Raw genomic sequence first — 20,059 nt, forward strand, 5'->3', positions numbered from 1 at the left:
TCCAGAATCAATATGACCTGTGTTTTCACATAAAACGTAGGACAAACCAGCATCAAACGGCTCCAGGGAAATCATTCTATATCCTTGATATGTGGAAATATTTATCCCCACTTTATAGATGGAAACTTAAGGCAAATAAAGGCACTGGATTGATTAAGGATCATTCAGCTTTGGCTACTTACACAGAATTGATCAGACAGATAAGCTGGCTGTTTCATGCAAACTTCATGCTGTGGATAGAATGTTTATGACCCCACCCCCACCCAAATTTGTATATTAAAACACTAATACCCAAGGTGAAGGTATTTGGATATGAAGATTTTGAGAAGTAATTAGGCCATTTTGGGGGGCAGGGTGGGGGTACCAGGGGCACTCAACCTCTGAGCCACATCTCCAGCCCTATTTTGTGTTTTATTTAGAGACAGGGTCTCACTGGGTTTCTTAGTACCTCGCTCTTGCTGAGGCTGACTTTGAACTCAAGATTCTTCTGCCTCATTCTTCCCAGCCACTGGGATTACAGGCATGCACCACTGCACCCAGCTAGTTAGGTCTTTTTTTTAAAAAAAAATATTTTGAGAGGCTGGGGCTGTACCTCAGTGGCAGAGCATGTGCGTAGCATGTGTGAGGTACTGGGTTCTATCCTTATCACCACATAAAAGTAAACAACAAAAAATAAAGGCATGCTGTCTATCTACAACTACAAAAAAAATTTAAAAAATAATTTGAGTTGTAGATAGACACAATAACTTTATTTTATTTAGTTTTTTTTTAATATGGTGCTGAGGATTGAAGCCAGTGCCTCACATGTTCTAGGCAAGTGCTCTACCACTGAGCCACAACCCCAGCTGGGTAATTAGATCTTGACAGTGGAGCACTCATAATTGGATTAGAACACTCATAAAAATAGATGAAAGAGCTTTCTTTCTTTTTCCAGCAGGTAATGATATAAGATGACCACCTACAAACCAGAAGGAGAGTCCTTTCCAGTAAGCAAATCAGCCAGCACCTTGATCTTGGACTTGCAGAACTGTGAGAAATAAATGTGTTTGTTGTCTGAGCCACCAGTCTATGGCTAAGACACTGTAAAGACAATTTCTGTCTTTATTGTGTCCCAACCTCTTCTTTAAGAGGACCTGCTGTTAGTGGTTGCTATCCTCCATTTTTTTCTTCTAATCAAATTTGCTCCTAAGAAGAGCAGTCAACTTTCACCATGTATTTCAGAGCAGGCGATAGTGCTGAGAGACTTTCATTTGAATAATAATCTGTATTTATAAGACAGAAGGGATTTTTTCCCTGCAGAAGAAAAATAGACATTAACAAGCTGACAGGGCAACCTGAGGAGGGAATGGTCTGGGTTCTCCCAAGAGCTTTTCAAATGCTATCATATGATTGCCATTTATTCTGTTTTAAACCAAAAATTTTCATACATATAGTTCTGAGGCTATATAGTCAGACAGACCCTATCTGAAACCCTGAGCCTGCCCAGAGATTGCTGAAAGTATCCTCATCTGTAGTCTGGCAACAACAATCCCTATTTTATAGAATCAAATGAGAGAAAGTGTGGAGTTTCCAGCCAGATTGTAGGGGTATGCATTTCCTTTGCTCTCTGCTTGTAAGTCAAAACCTTCAGCACTGCTGTATCTTCACTGAAGTTTCTAACTGAAGCCCAAGTATCCAAGGCATGAAGAAAAGAAAAAGAAAACAATCTTGGGATGACTGCTATTTTCTTTTTAGATTAATTTTTTTTGATAGTGAGGATTAAACATAGAGGTGCTTTACCACTGAGCCACACCCCCAGCCCTTTATATTTCTTATTCTGAGACAGGGACTCACTGAGTTATATAGGGCCTCGCTAACAGGTTGGCTTTGATCTTCCTGACTCAGTCTTCCCAGTTGCTGGGATGACAGGTATATGCCACCACTCCCAGCTTAGATGAATGCAATTTGTAACATGTAGATGTGCCATAATAGATCTTGAATATGTTGCCTGTAGTGAGTTCAGTAGTGTCCTCCCCAAAAAATATGACCAAGTCATGACCCCTGCTACCTATAACTGTGACTTTACTTGGACATAGGGTCTATGCAGTGGTAATTAAGTTGAAATTATCCTAGATTTAGGGTAGGTCCTAAATCCAGTGACTGGTTCCCTTATAAGAGAAAGGAGGAGTAAGTTTGAGACACAGAGACACAAAAGAGAAGGGCATAGGATATAGAAGCAAAGACTGGAGCAATGCTGCCTCAGATCAAGGACTGTCTGGATGAGGCAAGGAAGGGTTCTCTCCTAGCACCTTCAGAGGGAGCATAGTTGTACTGACAGGTTGATTTTGGACGTCTGGCCTCCAGAACTGTGATATAATAAATATATGTTCTTTAAAGTCACCAAGTTTGTGATAATTTGTTAGAGTAGACACAGGAAACTGCTATACTGCCTGAAAAGGACAATTATTTGTGCATTGGCATTTCCAGAAAAACAAACATCCATGCTTGCTAGTACATTCCTTTCTGATGTGCTGAGAGGCAGAACCCACCCAGTAGCCATCTGCTCTCTCTCCCAGGCTCCAGGCAGAGTTGGCACCTGCATATAGCTGGCCCCACCCTATGTTCAGGTTGTACATGATGGAGTTTCCAACTGTGATGCCTATATAGGGGACATCTGTGTACCTTCTCACATACAGGCAGAATAAATAGCCCTATAAATATTCTCCTGGAAAGATTTGACACCAAGGACAAGGCAGGTATGGTAACCATGTTCCCTAAGGACACAAATCACTAGTTACCACAGTGCTGATTAATAGCTTACAATGACTTCTTTGATGAACAGATTTCTTGAAATTGGTTTTGATAAAATAGGACCAACATGAATTCCCTTTTCATGCACTGGGTCTATCAACTGAAATGGAAAGAAAAAAAGCCATTGCCAATTCTCATTTATATCTATATACACATACATGTATATATACATATGTACAAGTACATGTAGGTGTGTATGTGGATAAATATGCATAAGTTTAGGATAGCCCAGCCCCAATTCACAAATGCAAATGGAAAGGAGAAGTTGCAATGCTTAGTGAATATATTTTGACGGGAAGACAAGAACAAAGCCTTGCTGGCTCACATGAATGGCTCTGTATCTCTGCCTGCAGGGCTCTTGGTGTATATGTGCCAGGGAAATCCAAGATGGCTGCTTCTTCTTGGCCTCCAACCCATAGACGTTTGCCTACCTAACCCCTCACTACTGGAATCAAATCACTTGAAATACCCAGCATCTAAAAGTGCTGAAATAGGTCTAAGTAGTAGTGGCTTAAGACTAAGAGACCTACAGCCAAAATCAACAAGGGGAGGACTTGGCAGCTGATACAGTCATAGTGGCTTGTTGCTTCTCACCAAAAGCAATGCCACAGAGGTAGGGGACATTCGTGGCCTCCTGTTTGCTGAGAGCTACTTTGTTGTCCCTCAGCACTGAAGTTTCCCTTGAGGAAGAAGGAGTGGAATATGTGAAATTTCTGACGGTGAATTCAGCTTCCTCTTCTCATAGGGATAAAGCTAAGTTCTACGTTCCAGAATGAGCCCACTTGACATTTAGGTAACACTGGATTCTGTTTATTCCTCTCAGAGAAACTTACCATCAGGGTTTCTGTCCAAATGCAGGGAACATGAGCAGAATCCCCAGCTCGTGTTCTCATAGAGGAATCTGAGTTGAACTCACTGTGGGCATGCTCCCCTTTAATGCCTTTTAATGGAGCAAATTCATGTGTGTTAATAAGCAGGAAATAGATTTCATGCATTTTGCCATTTTCTTTTGTATTGGGGATTGAACCCAGAGGAGCTTAACTGCTGAGCCACATCCTCAGCCCTTTTTATTTTTACTTTGAGACAGGGTCTCTCCGAGTTGCTTAGGGCCTCACTAAGTTGCCAAAATGGTCCTTGAACTTGCAATCCTCCAGCCTCGGCCTCCTAAGCTGCTGGGATTGCAGGCATGTGTCATGAGGCCCAGCTATTTTGCCATTGTTAACTGTCCTTGGATGTGTTCCCAAAATCTCCTTGAGGAGAAATAGTTGAACAAGCTAGGGGAAGTGGAAATCAAGTTTATCTTTCAATTTTTATTAGGGTAGAATCAATGAAATCTGAATGCCCTTAGAGTTTTAACCTTACCCATAAAATATATGTAGCAATCCAGTGTGTGAACATCAAGTGTGCTCAAACAGGAGCACACAATGCTTGTATCTTGTAGTTATTGATACAAGATAGTTTAAAGAGTTGAAATGTGTCATCCATGTAAACAATACATATATTTTTCAAATTGGACAAAGCATAAAAATATTGAAAGAATGCAGAGAGGTTAAAAGAATTAAATTTGTGGAACATATGTAACTCAGTTAAGATGCTGCCAAGGAGAAATGGGAATGTGCCTCTGACTCAGGGCTATAAATCTCCAAAGAGAATTTTGTAGTAAAGTGGTGCTACAGAGAAGGAAATGAGCAGAAAGGACTGAAATGTGACAGTCTACTAGTGCTGCCATAACCAAGTACCACACACTGGGGGACTGAACAGAAGCTAATTTTTTCACAGTTTTGGAGGTTGAAAATTCAGGATAAAGATGCTAGCTGATTTGGTCTTTGAGGGCCCACTTTCTGGTTGGTACCTGGCTGTTGTTTTGCTGTGTCTTACCCATGGTCTCTTCTTCATGAGCATGGAGGGATATATATATATATATATATATATATATATATAGAGAGAGAGAGAGAGAGAGAGAGAAGAATAAGAATAAGAAGAAGAAGAAGGAGGAGGAGGAGGAGGAGGAGGAGGAGGAGGAGGAGGAAGGATGATGATGAAGAGCCACCAGGGACAACACCTAATCCCCAAGGGCATGCCCCAGTGACCTACTTCCTCCACCCATGCCCCACCTGCCCACAACCACTACCCAATAATCCATTCAAAATAGTGATCCATGGAGTAGGTTATTCCACCAATGAGATTACAGCTCTCATAATCTAATCATTTCACCTCAGAACATTGCTGCTATTCTAACACATGAACTTTTGGGGGTACATTTCATATCCAAACCATAACAGTCTCTGTCTTTCTCTCTCTGCCTTGGCTCCTTCTAATCCTCAAAATGTGCTGAGAGCCATAGCAAGTCGGAATGGCCCCTGACATTTTGCCAGAAGTAAGGGTTGAGAGGCGAGCCATTAAGATGATGATATTAAGTTAAGCTGTCTATAATTGCTGTGACTGGATGATGCTGGATTGAAACAGGCTGTGTATTCAATTGTATATTAGACCTTTACTGTCCGCCTTGGGCGCCTGCTACTTTGGAGTTCCCCTTGAGTTCTTGGGGGGGGGGGAGGTCCAAGAGTGAGTGCGTGCAGCAGCCCGGTGGAGGGAGTTCCGGTTGGGGTGTGGTGTTCCAAGGAAGGGCCACGTGGGTGGTGTTCCTGTAAGTTTGGAAATAAAGTTTGTTCCTGCTTGAATGGCTCGTGATTTGTGCCCAGCCAGACTGTGGCAAAAATGGAATAGTAGTGTATTCTTATTAGAAACAACTACATCAGGAAGGAAGGAAGGGGAGCTGGTATGACCATAGGTATTTTAGTGAACCTTTTTTGCTGCTGCAACTAAAAAATCTGACCAGAACAATTTTAGGGGAGGAAAAGTTTATTTGGAGGCTCATGGTTTCAGACATCTCAGTCCATGGACAGAAGCCTCCATTCCTCAGGGCTTGAAGTGAGGTTGAACATCATGATGGAAGAGTGTGGCAGAGAGAAGCAGCTCCCATGAAGATAAGAAAGCAGAGAGAGACTCCGCTAACTAGATATAAAATATATACCCCAAAGCCACGTCCCCAATGCCCACCTCCTTTAGCCACACCCCACCTGCCTCCAGTCATCACTCAATTAATCCCATCAGGTGATTAATTCACTGATTGGGTTAAGGCTTTCATAACCTGATCATTTTTCCTCTAAACCTCTTGCATTGTCACACACGTGAGCCTTTGGGGGACACCGCATCCAAACCATAGCAGTGTGGTTACAATCACAATTTCCTGGAGGGAAGATGGGAGAATGAAAGGCAGTGTTTTCTCTTGGTCATGCCAACAATTACTGGCCAATTTGTTCTGGCCAGCAAAACTTCTGATATCATGGCTATTTAACAATGTACCATCAAAGTTGAATGTGAAGCCAGGTGACTGTAATAACTAATCTAGGGACAGAAATAGAATCTTTATTTTCTCTGCTTGAAGAAATTTTCTGTCATTTGATTTAAAAGTCAAAGACTGTTCACTATGTCACTGAGAATTCTCGAACTTTAATGAAATAGTTATCAAAGTGTTGTATTGAATGTATGTCATCTGGGAAAGTTGGGGCAATTTAAATGCCTACCAGACCCTTCTTAATGAGGTAAAATGAGAGAGAAAATTATAGCAGCAAAGACTCCTGTGAAAGCTGCCATACTCTGTGCTGTGAGTTTTCAGGGCCATCACTGATTTTCATCTTCCTGGTAGCTTAATGGAAAAAAAAAGGCAATGGCCAAAGGGGATGCAAAGAAATATTCTGCTCTGACTATGACCATGTAGATCACATGGGCTTTTCAGAATGGCACATAGGTCAGTGTTCCCTGGAACCTCAACTAGCACACCTTATTTCTAGCATCTTAAAATACATAATCTCCAGAATTGTAGAAGCCCTTGGCTTTCTTAGAAAAGTTCCCAGTGTATATTTGTGTCTTCATTTCACCTTCACCCTGATTTGTCCACGTAATCTCTGCCAAACTAAGTCATAAGGAAAGCAGTTAGAATCCTGACTTCCCACCTTTAGAGAAGTACAAATCTCTGCACAAAGGCTATATACATTTATCAATGGGACACAAAACTGGTACATATCTCCAGGTGATCCTCTTCTTTCAGTGTAGACACTCACACAGACACACACACACAGACACACACAGAGTTGTCCCTCAGTATCGATGGAGGATTCATTCGAGGACTCCCATATATACCCAAGGGTCAAGTCCCTTATATAAAATGGCACAGTATTTGAATATCACTTATGCAATTCGCCCATATACTTTTTTCATAGTTAGATGGAATCTTGCTTTGTTGTCTAAGCTGGCCTCAAACTCCTGGGCTCAAACAATCCTCTTGCCTCAGCCTCCCATGTAGCTGGGATTATGAGTGTGCACCACTATGCCTGGCTGTTCCCATATAATTTAAGTCATCTCTAGATCACTTATAAAACCTAATACAATGAAACAGTTGTTACATTGTATCATTTGGAAGGAAATGACAAGAAAAGTCTGTACATGTTTAATACAGATGCAGGTGTTTTTTCTGAATATTTTGAATCAGTGGTTCTTTGAATTAGGCAACGTGGAGCCTGCAGATACAGAGGGCCAACTATATATAGGGATGAATTATTGACACAAGTTCAGTTCATCAGTCTGTATTCCATCATGATAGAGCATAAGACTGGAATGTAGGTTCAACTCTGTTGGAACCAAGCTGGTCTGACCTTGGAAAGGGCTGCCCTCACTGAGTCTCAGCGTCTCTGTTTGCACATACAGAGGATAAATTCATCTTTACTAAAGACCCATCCAATCTTTGCTTCTGTAATCATAAGTAGGGTGATAAGATGCTCTTCTATACTTAGATCGCCACCTGGAGGGTTCATTGTGCTTCGATTTCCCATTTTGGTGATGGGGAATTTGAAGCCATGCATGGTTATAGAGGGCTCTGAGCAATTGGTGATGGAATGTTCTTTCCACTTCAAGGCCTTATTTCCTGTTAGATTAGCCTAATAAAATTTAGCCTTTTAAGGTGTATGAAGGCACTATATTGGCCCATTCACAATGCCATTCTGAATGATGTCATTGACAGGACAGAAATATTACATTATTAAAATATTTTGCACAGTCTCCTCAATGAGATTGATACTCCTAGAGAACAAAGATAATAGCAAGCATATAAGGGAATGTATTATTTTTTACTTAGTGCCTGTCTATGACCAAAAGAGATTAAAGAAGCTTATACTAAAAGTAGTAATAATCATCTTAAAAATTCAGGAAGAAAATTTGGATAGTAATGACTGGTTAAAAAAATCTCTTTTTTCCCCTTCTGTATTTCTTATTCTGTTTCTCAATTATTTTTTCTTTTCTATCCTTTTTTCTTTCCCTTCTATCTGTTAATGCAAATTGAGCCAGGTTCCTGAAACCTGAAATCAAAAAGCATTACCTAATTCTCATGGTGAAAAACTATTTATTGCCTGCATTTTTCAGATAAAAATATGAAGAAAGAGTAGTTGAAAACTTGCATAAATCACATAAATGGTGGAGTCATGATTTTTATCAAGATAGTCCATATCCAGTGGCTGAACTGTTAACCATTATAATATATACTAATAGGTGTGAAATCAGATTTAAACCAGTTTTATTGATTCAAACCCCATTGATCTTGATTACTAGACTGTGTCACCTGTTACAAAAATAACAATCAAGATAATGACAGTAGCAGTGATAATTATTGTAGCTGACAGATTTTGAGCTTTTACAGTGTGCCAGAATTAGTCTAAATATTTTTTAAAAATTAACTCATTAGATTTTCACAAAACCCTATTAAGGTAGGTACTACTGTTATCCACATTTTACAAATGATCATTCATATATATATATATATATATATATATATAGAGAGAGAGAGAGAGAGAGAGAGAAACAGATAATTTATTTTTAAATTTTATTTACAAAAAATTTTCCTTTTTTTATGTTGCACAGCCATTGCCACTATCTAATTTTAGAACATTTTCATCACCTCAAAAAGAAACCTTGTATTCTTTAGCAGTCACTCTCCATTCCCCTCTCCTCCAGACCCTAGCAACCACTAATCTACTTTCTGTCTCTATGGATTTACCTATTTTGGACATCTCATATAAATGGAATCATGCAATATGTGACCTTTTGTGTCTGGCTTTCACATGGAACAGTGAAAAACAGCTACCATTTATTGGTTGCCATGACTACCATGTCCTAAGCACTGTTATCAGGAGCTTTGTGTGCATTATCTTTAATCTTCCCAATAACCCTGTGGCGGAGTAGAGCTATCAGATTCATTTTAATGAGGAGACTGACGCACAGAGCTGTTTGGTAAGTTGCATAAAGCAGAACAGCTCATAAGTGGTAGAGTTAAAATACAAACCCAGGTCTGACTGTATCCAAACCACACATCCTTGGCACACTATCCCTCAGCCTCAGGGTCACATGGATGTGGGTTTGTAATGTGGTATTTTAGCCATGCAGAGGAGTTGAGTTGGCCTGGAAGTAGTGGTAAGTATAGCCCCCAAATTCTTTTGGACTGGGTGCCTCATAGCAGGGTGGGGGCCAGGGAGGCCCTATGTCAAGCCTGACTTTAGCTAATTTGTCTGTTGAGGTCCTACTTGCCTTCCCTTCTCTGGAGCTTCCTGGAGGCCCCAAAAGAACTCCTTGGTTTTACTCATTTGGGATGTATTGAAGAACTTGTATGGCACAATTTCCATATTTTTTCATACACATGGAATCATATAGAAGCAAGTCAAGATTTCTAGAAAGGATAGGGGAAAATCAATGGGATTTCTTTACAAAATCTGAAACTCAGGCACATTTGCTTCTGGGAATCATTGGATGGCACTGGCTCCCTTCTCTAAATGGGCACCTGAGGCTGACAGCTCATATTTGCTTTCACAGGAGGAGGTTTCAGGGTTGCCCAGTTGGTGCACAGAGAGCCATGTATGCTGTTGACCTGCATTGAAACTTTCTCTCAATATAAAGTTCATCAAGGAGCAGCCTGTAATATCTGGGGGAAAGTACTTTGAAAAGAAAGGCTTGTCTGATTGATAAAGGTGAGATTTGCACCATGTGGTGGTGATAATTACTCCCTGACAGCACTGGAGTATTTCATATAAAACATAAACTCCTATCTCAAAGGACAATTTCCTAGAATCTTAGAGCTGGAAGTGACCCTCAAGACTGAGTATCCACCCCTAATTTTTAGAGACAAACACATTTATCAAGTCCAAAGAGGAAGTGTGGCAGAGAGGGAGTGTATGTGTCCATGGGTGCCAAGCAGACAGCCCTTAGGGATTATGATATGCTCTGGCCATTTTACTTGGTGAAGCCTTGGCCCTAGTGATCTATGAATTTCAGTGACACACAACAAACATGTCAGGATGCCTCACTGATAATAACCGAGGCTCATTCTGTCATAGACTTTTTGCCCCTTGGTGTTGCCATGTGTTTTACTGGTTGTCTTGGATGAAAATATGCCCTCTGCAGGGTAGACCCTAGACACTACCAATAACATTGATAATGAAGATGATGATGATAATAACAACAAGTTCATAATCTCAGAAAAGCCAGAAGTGATGGGAAAGCCTTCTTTTGTAGTGATTTATAAGGATTCTTGGGATACCAGACCCCCAGCTGCCAGCTCTCATCAAAGTCACTCATCTGATATGTCCCCTTCTCCCTCTGAAGAAATACCAAGGCAAGGGGAGAGGAGACAGTGAAGCCCTACAGAAATATACAACATGACAATTAGCTTCCCCCATGGATCAGCCCAAGAGCTCTTTTATTTATATAATGCAAAGAAGCAAATGTTCATATCAACACTTAGGAACCATGAAGAATTAAGTGGTGTTTTCTATGCTCTAAGATGGCTGAGAAGTGAATTCTACTTTTCTAGAAATAATGTCTTCCAAAATAATTCGTTTCAATGATTTAGAAAACGTAAGTACACACAGTTCATTTTTCTAGATTTCTGAACTGATTTGCTGTTACTACAGCTAGAGGCCTCTGAGGGTCACTGTTGAGTTCTCAGAGGAATTAAGAAGCTGGCAGGAAAGAGGGTCTGAAGGGAAATGTTTTCCTCTTTAATGTTGGAGACAGTGTGTCTCAGGCTCCTTTTTTTTTTTTTTTAATGAGGACACTTGTTGGAAGGAAGAAATAAGACTTTTTTTTAAAAAATCTTGGTGTCAGGCCCTTATTTTTCCCACTTTTCATTTTGAAATAAATTTAGACTTACAAAAAGGCTGTGAAAACAGTGCAAAGAGTTCCTGTATACTAACTTCCTGTAATCTTGCCTAACTACACAATATTTATCTAAAGTAAGGCACTGATATTTATTTAATACTATTAACTGAATTACAAAATGTATTCAGAATTCACCCATTTTTCCCACTTAAGTCCTTTTTCTGTTCCAGAATCCAATTTAGGAATCCATTGCATTTGTCATGTTAGTCACAGCCTGTCTCTTTAGTGTCCTCCAGTCTATAACAGATCCTTGGTCTTTCCTTGTCTTCCAGGACCTTGATATTTTTGAAGAGAAATGGCCAGGTATTTTGTAGACCACCCCTTAATCTGGCTTTTTCTGCTGGCTTGTCATGATTAGAATTAAATAATAATTGCTCATGATTGGATTGAAATGGATTGAAGTTGGGATAAATTTAAGATAGGAAGAAATCCTTTTTCTTTGGCCTCATATAATCCTTTCCCTCAATGCCTCTGCCCCCATCTCCCTTCCACATCTCTCTAACCTCAGTAGCCAAGATTTTGTAAGCATTTTCTCTGTATCCAACCCAATGACAGGGGATCAAGGCACTACAGAAGGAGGGTCCCTCTTCTCACCCTCTCTTCGTCCCTCCCTTTCTTCCTTCCAAATGTAGTCAAACTCAAGGTAGGAATTCTATCTCCTACATGGTGCTCTTTTGAAAAGGTTTGAGCAGAGTGGCAGTTCCTCCTGCAGCTGTAGTTCATCATTAAATTATTTACTGTGTGAAAAACAATGTTTCATTAGCAAAATACTAAATCTGCAATTATTGTACTGAACCATGGAGAAGCTTTCTGAGGTTGCCTTGCCAACTAGATGATGTGAGGTTTCATCTCTATGGTTCTGATTTTTCTTATGTTTCAAGAGAGGGAAATGGTCACTTTTAGTTTTCTGGAGTTTCCAGAGAGACGAGAAATATGAAATCATCAAATTTATACCTAAGAACATGATCTTTTCAATTTATGATAATGGCTAAGGTTTATTGGTTTTTATGGATAAAAGTTTAGGGCTTTAAGATTTTTTAAAATTATAATTCCATTGAGCATGAAAACTAGAGGATATTCACAGTTTTGTCATTTTCCAGAAGAGATCACTGTGGTCAGAGTAGGAAAAACAATTAATTACTCAATCAATTAAATTTATATTGCCCATTTTTAGTTATGTACTGGTTGTTAGAAGGGTATGTAGCGTTATATATAGGATATGGTCCCTATCTTTAAGAAGCTTAAAGAACGACCATGGGAGCATATAAGTACTCTATTTAAGATACTAAAGAACAAGGTGGAGCAGGCGGGGGATGGTGCACACCTGTAATCCCAGCAGTTTGGGAGGCTGAGGCAGGAAGATCATGAGTTCAAAGCCAGCCTCAGCAATTCAGAGAGGCCCTAAGCAACTCAGTGAGACCCTATCTCTAAATAAAATATAAAAAGGGCTGGGGATGTGGCTCAGTGGTTAAGTGCCCAGTGCCCCTGGATTCAATCCCTGGTGCAAAACAAACAAACAAATAAACAAACAAACAAAAAACCAAGTCGGTATACTGTGTTATGGTATTGATGCTAAGTATCATAAGAATTCATACACAAGTTCAATAAAAGCTTGGGAAGACCTTAAAGAGGAGCTGTAGCTTTAACAATCAATAAGGTTTAGAGAGATAAAAAGCCACACTGTAGAAGGCCCCAAAAATTAAGCAGAAAAGGTTGAAAGATTTGGGGCACATAAACAACATGTGGGGAGCAGTATTTACAGAAGTTTAATCTAACTGAGATGTGAAGTGGGACTGACAGCTGCACGCTGGAGAGTCATTGTCTGGAAGTGTGATATTTATTCTGGGCCTCCCAGAGGCAGCACCAAAGCACTGTGGTTCATTAGTAAGACTGGGGATCAGGTAGGAAAAGAAAACTTCGGTATATGGAGCCAGTGGGATAGACTTTTTGGAGTAAATGTATCCCTGAGTGTTCCTTAAATTTTAATTGAAAGATCACGCTAATTAACATTTTTTAAAATGTAAGTTTATTTATTTTGAAATATTTTTAGTTGTCAATGGACCTTTATTTTATTTATATGTGGTGCTGAGAATTAAACCCAGTTACTCACACATGCTAAGCAAGCACTCTAGCAATGCATTACAATCCTAGCCCCAGATAATGTTTTTAAAGTGCTTATTATGTGCTAGCCATTGCTTTGTGTGCATTAGTTAGTGCAATCTTTTAGAGAGGAGGAAAGTAAAGCTCAGAAAATAAGTAATTCCCTCTAAGTCACAAGGCCAACAAATAGCAAAGTAAATTTTCCCAAATAGACCTGACTTATTTCAGGGACCTTATCTCCTGACATTCTTCCATGGCTGCATTATTTCTTGTCTGTTAGAACTGTGAAATCTAGTTCCAACTATGGTTTTAATGAGGAGCAGGCCAAAACTTAAAGAGGCAGATTGGTGCCTGTAATACCCAATCGTTTTTTATTTAAAAATGTTGGTGCTTCTGGTACCAGGTGTATCTGAGAATGAGGTATCTGGTCTTGATGTCACAGAGTAATTTGGGGTAAAAATACTCTCTTACAGAGTTCAGGCTTTAGACCTTGTTGATTAAAATCGGGGTCTCCATATTTTTCAGTATCTTTTCCCTCTCCAGTTATAACTAGAGATCTGGTTTTGGAGGAAGAGGAAAGGGAGCCCAGGACTGCATCCTTCATGTACCCGGGTCTCAGCCTTCAGTGGATGGTGAGAATAGACGTTATTTGACATTTACATTCTGATTCCCATGACCCTGAAGGCTTTTCTATTTGGACAAGATTCTCTTATAACGTGCCCACTCTGTATCCTTGGGAAAATTGCTCACTCATTCTTGAATGTCAGCATTTTCATTTGTAAAGTGAGAATAGAATCATACCTACCTTTTTAGAGTTGTGGATGTGAGAATGAAATAGCTTTGATTAAGTGTATAAAAGAGACACTCAGCTGGGTGTACACTTGTGATCTCAGCAGCTTGGGAGGCTGAAGCAGGAGTATTTCGAGTTCAAGCAGTCTCAGCCACTTTGTGAGGCCCTAAAGCAACTCAGTGAGACTCTGTCTCTAAATAAAATATAAAAAATGGCTGGACATATGGCTCAGTGTTTGAGCACCCCTGGATTCAATCCCCAGTAACTTCTTTGTCCTAAACCTAGACCAATATTTTTTTAACTGCAGTCTGTTATTTATTTACTGCACTATGAAATCGAATCTAGAACCTCCACTGCTTCTCTGATAGATTTGGAAATGGGAGTTGGGGAGGTCAAATTCTACTTAAACATAATCTCTATCCATGGGCATTACATTCAGGAGAATGCAAAGCAGACAGTCACCAGAATGCTCTTGAGGACACAGTTTAAAAACCACAATGAAATATTTTTAAAATTTTTTTCCATGAAGGATTCCTGTAGAATTTCTATAGTGTCAGACTTCAGTTTTCTTTTCTTTCTTTTGTTGTACTGGGAATTGAACCCAGGACTTTGTACATGCTAGGCAAGTGCTCTACCACTGAACTACACCCCTAGCTCCTGGACTTCGTTTTTCTCACCTAAAAACATGAAGAATCTTGATGGTTTCCTCAAATTCTACTGATTTGGGATCCTAGTATCCTTTGAAGATCAGGACCAGGCAGTGAGGGTGAGAAACTTTTGCTCACAGACTTTCCCATATTGAGCTTCAACTCTTTGCTAGTAGGGATTTAGGAGACATGTTCCATGGAGATGAAGTGTACCACCTCTCCTGTTGGCTCCCTGCCACTTCTATGGGTCAATAGACAGCTGGATTCCATTACACGCAGTTCTCTCCAACAAGCCTCCTGTTGTGTTTTACACTTTGGAATTGCTCAGCCCATCTCTGTGTAGCTCTTTTAATTCATTCACAACAAAGATGGTAACTTGTGCCAAGTCAAAAAAGTGCAGCTAGAAACACTGTAAATTATGCAGCACAATTTCAACAAGCATTTGCTAAGCACAGATTACACCTTCAGAAGGTAGCAATTTCAAGGGGGAATTTAAATAAAAAGCAAAATTCTGCTTGCACTGTGACCTCTGTTTTGCTGTGTGACTTGGAGCAACTTATGCTATTTGGCATTACTTTCTTCTTTAAAATATCCCGGTTTGGCTAGATGACTGTTCTAAAATTCTCTTGATGTCTCTATTGCATTAAGCACAGAAACATATAAAAAGAAGCCTCTTAGAAAAAGTAGCATTCTGTGCCTGAATTGGTAGAGAATCAGATTGAAATGCAGGTTGGGGCTGTACTGTGAATAGCCTCGAGGGACACTTGAACACGTTTAGACATTATCTCATTGCCATGGTGAATCACTGCAAATTATAGATCAGGGTAGTATAGTTGAGGAAGATTTTAGATGATATAAAAATAAATCTCCAGAAAGAAAGAGTAAAGGGATAAGAACAGTATGGTATGAGTCAGAGAGGTCTTCTTGGCAGATTCAAAAAGATTTGAACCATTTCAAATCATCTGTTTTCACAGATGCATTTGTTTTGTAATGTTTTTAATAACAGAGCATTGGATATCATAATTTAATCGTGTTTAGTTGAAGAACACAACACCAAGAAGGATGGATAATTCAGTTTCATCTTTGTTACATGTTTTGATAAATTATGTATTTAATATTTGAAATAATCAGATATCTTCTTCAGCATAAATCTGCCTACATTACTATCTCTAGGGAATTAGCTCCTTCATGGGCATCAGTTAAGACTGAGAGATAGAATAAAGTGATATTCTCAACACGAACGTGGTATGACTAAGGTTATTGACAAGATCAAAACCATGTTTGGCTCTACTCCTTTTTTTTTGTACTGGGAATTGAACCCAGGGTTGCTTTGCTTACCACTGAGCCATATACCCAGACTTTTTATATTTTATTTTGATATAGAGTCTTGCTGAGCTGCTTAGGCCCTTGCTAAGTTGTTGAGGCTGGCTTTGAACTTGCGATCCTCCTGCCTCAACCTCCCAAGCAGCAGGGATTGCAGGCCCGTATCACGGTGCTTGGCCTGGTTCCACTCCTTACCAACACATTCACACTTTGTATGCCTCCATTTTCTCATCTGTAAGGGTAAGTAAAATAAAGTACCCATCTCACAGGGTTATGAGGATTAAATAATGTAATGTTTTCAAGGTGAGGATTTTATTATTTAATAAATGCTGATGGGAAAACAGTTGTGCTGTTGAGAAAAAATAAATGCAGATTTTTAGGATTATGCTCCATACTGTATTCCAAGAAAATCCTGATTGCATTAAAAACGAATGTATTTTAAGATTCTTTATATATGAAGCATCTTTATTAACAGAGAAGAAAGTGAATAGAAAACTGGGCTAATGATCCAGTTCACCAAGTAAAAGTGAAGTAGCCTTTTAACTTAGACATCGCACTTCTAAGAAAATTAAGATTCACAAAGATGTACTTGTAAGGATTTCATCATAAAATACTAACAGTATTACATTGTGCAATTATAGATGAGTTTTTAATTGGTCTTCCTTGCTACCTCAGCCTCTTCCTTCTTCTCCAGTTCTTTGTTTTTTAAAAGTAGTCCTGAACAAAATGGTGACAATAAAGAAGTTTTACTTCACTTTGTGAAATCTATTTCCTTTTCCACACTATCCACTTCTACTTCCAGTACGTTCCCCTACATGGTTTCAAAGATTTTGCCCCATTATCCAAGCCAGACATACTTTCATTGTCCCTCTGCCAATGTGGTACTTCCGAACTTCACCAACCCCTCCCACCACTCATTGTTCAAAGGAGTGAGCAACCTCCATTAGTGTCTAGCTAAGTAACACTAGCTGATGAGGGAAAAGAGGGTCATTTGTGTTATTTTTACATGGGAAAGATGACACTCTGTATTATCATGAAGTGATCCCCATGTCCTGGGTAAAATGGTGTGGGATGTGGAATGAGCAACACGTGGCATTCCTTCCATCAGCCTCCATGGCTATCCCCTTGAAGAATATGACAAGTCTATGACAGCATGCTTTCGATCTGTGCCCTGGTGCAGCCCCAGCATCCTGAGCCAGGATTCCTGGGCACAGTATTTTATCCTAGCACCTCAAAGTATGATGTTAGCATCATCTATCAGCTTAGGAGAGATACAAATTCTCAGGACCCACCCCAAATATATTGAATCAAAATTTGGCTTATTTTCAGAAATTCTTATTGCTCCTATACAGCTGTAACAGAGAATTACTAAATAGAACCTAATCACGCACTGCATTATTTTGCCAAGTGTGGTTTGTGGTCAGTTTGCACTAAGTCATCTGGCATATTTATTACAAAATCTGATTCCTAGGTTCCTCTTGAGAACTTATGATGACACCAGAGATCTATATATTTAAGAAACGCCCCAGGGAATTCTTAAATGAAAACTGGTGGTGTGGTTCAAAGTAACATGGCTGGTCCCCGGTAAAGCAGTATACTCATTCTAGCACATGGGAGGGTTAGGATGGGGGTGAGGCTGGGGCGTCCCTAGGTGTACATGTTGAAAAAGCTGCTGGCCTTTCTGAGGATAGGCTAAAGCATACATTATCCAGTGTATGATGCAGAAAACATTAGCTGTGGATCATACACCATTTGCTAGGTGAATGTAACATTATTGAGCTGCAAATATAACTTCAGAATAATCATGCCTGACATGTCATGGGGAGTGTTCTGGCGAATCTTGTATTTATTAAACTTCAGATGCATAGTAGGTAGTTGAGCTTCTGTGTACATTGATATGTACTACTATTGTCATTTATTAATCATTCTGAATGTATGATCAATAACAAAAATAATTATAAATATTCCATTTGTGTACAATGCATCAAATGCATTCTACTGTCATGTATAACTAATTAGAACAAATCAAAGAATTTAAAAATTATAAATATCTAATGTTAATTGAGTGTTAATTATATACCAAAGCATTATATGAAGCATTTTATATACATTATCTCATTCATTATTCACAAAAAATCCAACGAGGTTAATACTATTATTTTTTCATCTGACAGATAAAGGGAATTGTGACATGGGGAGGGGTCAAATGTTCCAAAAGTTGTTAAGCCTATATCTTTAAAAATGTTTTAGGCACCATGCAAGATTGGTGAAGGTTGAAATGATGTATGATACAAGGTCTTGGGAAGAAATGCATTTTATAATCTTGGAGGCAGGCAAGCCGATATACACAAATAATTAAGATGAAGAAGTACCCAGAACTTCCAAAGAGGTACACATGAAATGTCAATAAATTTTTGGAGGAAGAAGAGGTCACTTTCAAGTTCAATAACCAGGGCAGATTTCATGAAGAAGGTGCCTCATAAATGTAGTACTGAAAGATGGAAGAGTCCTAGGAGGAAGAGATTGAATGAGTTATTACCTGAAAAGCATAAAACTCTTAAGATCTGGCCTAGAGAAAGTGCTCAGTATTTTATGTATCATACTACTTTAGCTATAATAATGTTGCTCTACTACTACTATTATTATTATCATTACCCTTAAGGAATGTGTGTGTATACGTGCACATCTGTCACAGTTTATAATATGTATGGTGAGGAACAAATCCACCAACCTCAACTCACCCAGACTTCATCTGTTTCCATGAGATAATTTTTTTTTTTGGTGCTGGGGATCGAACCCCAGGCCTTGTGCACGTGAGGCAAGCACTCTACCAACTGAGCTATATCCCCAGCCTGCCGTGAGGTAATTTTGAGAGACTTCATCAAAAGACCATAATGCAGATATGATGCTGACCTGCCAGTTTAGTGACTGTTCAAAAAGACTGTGAGAGAGGCTGGCGTTGTGGCTCAGTGGTAGAGCACTTGCCTCGCATATGTGAGGCACCAGATTCAATCCTTAGCACCACATTAAAATAAATAAATAAATAAATAAATAAATAGAATAAAATGATTCTGTTCATCTACAACTACAAAAAAAAATTAAAAAATACTGCAAGAAGTGTTTGTGATGTGACCTTTTGTGAATTCATCTGTACCTTGTTGCCTAGATCATGGCATTTCGGTGACTTACTTCAGGACTGCCACCATCCAAGGGTTGGGAGTCACAACATTGTTCAGCATTGCTCTGTGGAGATACTGTTGCAGGAAATTTCTTCTGAGTCTCCTGACATTAACCACATTGTGTGTGAAGTATGGGCCTGTGGACAGCATTTATGGACATCTAATACCATTACAAGATTGAATAGAGGTTGTTTAAAGGAAAGACATCTAGGGTCACAAAGAGCAGTTTGTGATTCTTGCTTGCCTCATGGATTCACTGTTATACCTGGGAAATCTAAAGAACTTCTCTATACCTCAGTATCCTCTTCTTCCAAATAAGATATTAACAGATTTACCCTCATAGAGTTGTTCATGGATCTAAGTAGTCAGTGAACATAAAGCATTTGAATCAGTGTCTGGCGTTTAGTAATGGTGTAGTAAAGAATTTAACCTTAGCCAAAAAAGAGATCTGGCCTTTGCTCTCAACTTCTGGAAGGTTATCTCTAAGCTGTTGAAATGTCATACCTGATAGGAGTGTCTTTATTTGCCTCATGTTCTTGGACCAGTCATATAGTAACGATATGATTCAGGGTGAGGGCTTTGAACTACACAAACAATCTGATTTAGCATGGTGGGACTTGGGTCATTAAGCTTGATCTTCTGAAGGATTAGAAACTGAGATCAGCCATGTAGGCAGTAAACCATTCCATATGATGGAGTTTCAGTACTGAGTCTGGACACAAAGACTAAAGTGAGCCTCTCTGGTTGGCAGCATTCTATGCTATTGTCACATATTAATGGCAGGAGAGTAAAGGTGTCCTGACTCCATGGGGAGAGGAGATCTGTGTTTGGTATTCTCGTGGTCCCTGACTTTTTTTTTTCTCTTCCCTTGGCTGATTTAAATTTTAACCTAGATCTTTTCCCTGTAATAAACTGTATGAATATAACAGCTTGTAGCATGTTCTATGAATCCTTGTAATAAATTATTA

At 39.3% G+C, this 20,059-nt stretch overlaps 1 non-coding gene across 2 annotated transcripts in view; it reads left to right on the forward strand.

Moving 5' to 3' along the window:
• Positions 1-20,059, forward strand: part of LOC110599509 (uncharacterized) — a 149,862-nt gene that overhangs the window by 65,890 nt on the left and 63,913 nt on the right. The window contains exon 4 of one of the 2 annotated variants that reach the window (XR_013431855.1): positions 935-1,029. This is a non-coding gene — a transcript (uncharacterized LOC110599509). The remainder of the gene's footprint in view (positions 1-934; positions 1,030-20,059) is intronic. The other variant, XR_013431856.1, reaches the window with a different exon arrangement.

This window comes from Ictidomys tridecemlineatus, chromosome X (genome assembly GCF_052094955.1).
Source record: "Ictidomys tridecemlineatus isolate mIctTri1 chromosome X, mIctTri1.hap1, whole genome shotgun sequence".
Taxonomy (NCBI): Eukaryota; Metazoa; Chordata; class Mammalia; order Rodentia; family Sciuridae; genus Ictidomys; species Ictidomys tridecemlineatus.